The sequence below is a fragment of the Canis aureus genome, chromosome 7 (genome assembly GCF_053574225.1).
Source record: "Canis aureus isolate CA01 chromosome 7, VMU_Caureus_v.1.0, whole genome shotgun sequence".
NCBI lineage: Eukaryota > Metazoa > Chordata > Mammalia > Carnivora > Canidae > Canis > Canis aureus.
The window spans coordinates 60,039,295-60,043,158 of NC_135617.1; positions in this window are offsets into that span (position 1 = coordinate 60,039,295).

A 3,864-nucleotide genomic window follows, 5' to 3' on the forward strand; every position below is an offset into this window, starting at 1 on the left:
GAGAGAGAGAGAGAGAGACAGAGACACAGGCAGAGGGAGAAGCAGGCTCCATGCAGGGAGCCCGATGCGGGACTCCGTCCCGGGACTCCAGGATCAGGCCCTGGGCTGAAGGCGCGCTAAACCGCTGAGCCACCCGGGCTGCCCAATGGGGGGTTTAGAGAGTTTCTGGGTTGGTGAACCCATTTATGGGCTGGGAGGGTGGTGCACCCCAACTCCACAGGGACAGAAGCTTGTATGCTTGGGACCTTCCTGATTTCACCCTACGTCCTTCCTCATCCGGCTATTCATCGGTATCCTGTAGCACATCCTTTTGCAAGAAACAGATGAATATAAGTAAACGTTTCCCTGAGTTCTCTGAGTTGTAGCAAATCGTAAAACCTGATGGAGGGGCTCATGGGATCCCTGACTGAGAGCTGGTTGGTCAGGAGCACAGGTGACAACGTGGGACTTGTGACTGGCGTCTGAAGTGGGGGCAGTTTGTGGGATGGAGCCCCTGGGGGTTCTGACGCTAACTTTAGGTAAACAGCGTCAGAACTGAATGGAATTGAAGCGCACCCAGGTGGTGCCTGGAGAGCCAGAGAAATGGTTGGTGTGGAGAAAGCCTCCTTTCCCTCATTTAGTGTCAGACTGTTTTGTGTATAAGGACAACAGGTTTCCTGTTCAAGAGGTGTGATACAGGGCAGCCCCGGTGGCTCAGCGGTTTAGCGCCGCCTTCGGCCCAGGGCGGGATCCTGGAGACCCAGGATCGAGTCCCACGTCGGGCTCCCTGCATGGAGCCTGCTTCTCCCTCTGCCTGTGTCTCTGCCTCTCTATGTCTCTCATGAATAAATAAATTAAAAAAAAAAAAAAGAGGTGTGATACAGCTGGCCCAACATCACCCAGCTGGTATGTGGCTGACCTGGGATTTGAACCTAAATCCTCAGTTCTTGTCCATGATCTTCTGTTGGCTGTAAAGGGAGGAAGAGAAATGGACTCTGGGTCTGTCTCCCTGTGGCCTCCCTCCTCCTTCTGGGATTCCACCGAGACACCTTGCAATCCCTTCCAGCACTCTGCGTGGAGCTGGACACCCAATCCTGGTTCAGGAAATGTTCGTCAGATGAGCAGATTGTAATTCCCTCTTTCTGACCTGGGTTCCGCCTGTGAGGAGGCACCAGGGGCAGGGTCTGGGTGGGTGTGGGCGCCCTCCTCTATTCCAGCCTCCCTCCTTGGGGCTGTGCTCGTCCCAGCACCTGTGTTCTGTCTGCTGTTTGGGCATTATCTGGAGTTTCACATCTGGAAACACTTGAACCTGACTTTGTGCTTCATGAGGAGGGTAGGGGAGAAGACCCTATGAGGTGGGATTAGGGGAGACCTTGCCCCAAGAGAGGCAGAGGCGTGCCAGGCAGGTGAGGAATTCAGGGGTCTAGGCTGAGGTCTGTCCAGGCCATGCTGTGCAGACAATGTGGCTTGCCAGGCAAAGTGGTGCTGTGTCTGCCCACTCATACAGAAAACAGGCTTTGGGGGTGCTGAGGGGCCTTCATGAACCAGGGTGCTTGGTTCAAGACCTTTCTTGGCTGCTGAAAGCACCCCCTCTAGGACCTACTCTGAATCAATACCACTGGTCACTCCCAAATGACCCAAAACACATCTGGTTTCTTTCTTCCTCAGCTTATGTTCCCAAGAACTGATCGGAGCCCCTGGGACCTTCAGAGGCCAACCCCAGGATGTTTCCCTGGTTGCCTACAGCCCCTGCAGACAATGCCAGCTGGTTCTTACCTGGGCCTCCCATCACTTTGCTGCCCCTTAACCCAGGTCCCCAGCCTTATTTGGCCTTTTGGACTTTTCTGTCTGACCTAAGGGTCCCCTCACTGCCCACTCCCCATTCTCAGCCTCAGAGGAGTTGATGGGAGTGTTTCTGACTTAATCCAATGACCCTAGGGAAGGCATTTGGTACCACGCTGACCGTTTTGGACTTAATAATTGTGAGTTCTTTCATTCCTCCTCTTTGGATGTCAACTTTCTTGGCTGAACAGTAAAAAGTTTGAATGGGCAATATGTCTTGATTTGAGGCTTCCATACCATCCTAAGATTTTTCTCATCCTTGTCCTAGCACCCCTGCATCCAAATTGTGGAGCAAGGGATATCACCTCTGTGTGTCCTGGGTTCCTCATCTCGAAATTTGGGATAGGGCTTCTATGAGGACTCAGTCAACTCATAGAGGGTGGTAAGAAGGGTGCTGGACCTAGTGGGAATTCAGATCTGTCTCTGGCTTGCCCACTGGGCCACAGGTACCTAGGATCAGTCTTGCTGTTGTGTCATTGGACCCTAGCTCAGGGCCTGGAGCACAGGAGGTGCTCAGAAGGGTTTCATGGAGGGATCAAGGGCCAGACTGCAGTTTGCAGCCTCTGGGGCCTGCTGTGTGTTCCCTGCTCCAAATTTACAGCCAGTTTCTGCCCACCCACCGGCTGGCACTCTGCTCTCCAGCCCTGAGACTCTGGGGACTCCACTCGGAGGTCCACATTTCATAAGGCCGTGGATCTGTCATACATGTGAAGGCTAAGGCCTGGACCAAGCTGTCCACAGCTGGCCACCAGGGCCACTGTCCTTCCAAACTATGTTAATCAAGTAGGGGGCATCTCTCTGTAGCTTGGGGGTGGGTGAACCTCACACACAGAGACAGATCCCATCGCACATGCAGCATACACTGCATGTGACCATGTGGCTGACTGGGCCTCCGGGGAGTGGGCTAGAGTGGCCACAGGAAATTTCTTACAGAGGGTAGATTACAGGGGTGCCTGGGTGACTCAGTCAGTTAGGTATCTCCCTTTGGGTAGGATTGAGCCCAGAGTTGGGCTCCCTGCTCGGCGAGGAGTCCGCCTCTCCCTCTCCCTCTGCTCTTTCCCCTGCTCATGTTCTCTAATAAATAAACAAAATCTTAGAAAAAAAAAAAAGTAGATTACAGTAGAGCCTGGGGATGGGTAAGATTTGACTGGGCAGGAGACTTGTCTGGAAGGAGGCTTTTTGGGGAGGCCCTCAGGCACTCCTGAGGGGGAAGGGACAGGTTGGTTGGGGGCCTGGGCTGACTGAGATCCTCAGAAAGGCTTTTCCCAGACTCCTCCCAGGCCAGTAACCTCAGACAAACCCCTAGAGCCTCACTGAGCCTCTGTAGAGAAACCATTTTCTGAAGAGAAAACCACACTGCTTTGGAGTACTATTAATGGCTACAGCATTAATTATAGTTGGCATTTATTGGGTGTTTTTCCTGGGTCAGGTGCTGGGCCAAGGGGGCACTTGGCATATCCCATCTTATGGAAGTCTCACAGCAAACCCATGCCTGACCCTGGAGCAGACTCTCTGAGGAGTAAATGCCTTAAAACACATAATACAGTCACTTAGCCTAATTCCAGGCACATAATAACTGCTCAAGAAGCTGTAGCAACAATGACAACAAATAAGGATATTATTTGGTGGGCTACTGTGGCCCCACTTCCTTGCCTCTTCCCCTCCAGAACCATCTGCTGAGTCTTTTAGAAGCAACCCTCCCGGGATCTTCCTCCTTCAGGAAGCCTTCTTCCTGGGCCAGTGGGGAATCTGTGGTTTTGCGCGGCCTTTCTCCCTGAATCTCTGTCCCACCTATCTGTGTGGCCCTCGAGGATTCAGAATCTGTGTCCCATCCCAGTTTCCTCACGGCAGGGGCTGGGAGCTGACCAACTCCGGAGTGAACACAGCAGCCCCTCCTGCCTGAGACTCCCCCAACATCTCCTGTGCCCATTCTCTCCCTGGAGAAACTGAGGTCTGACACCATAAGTCTCTTGTCCAGGCACCGAACAGGTCCTCCAGATATAGAGGACCCTCCAGGGCAGCAGCACAAATCGGACACCTGCC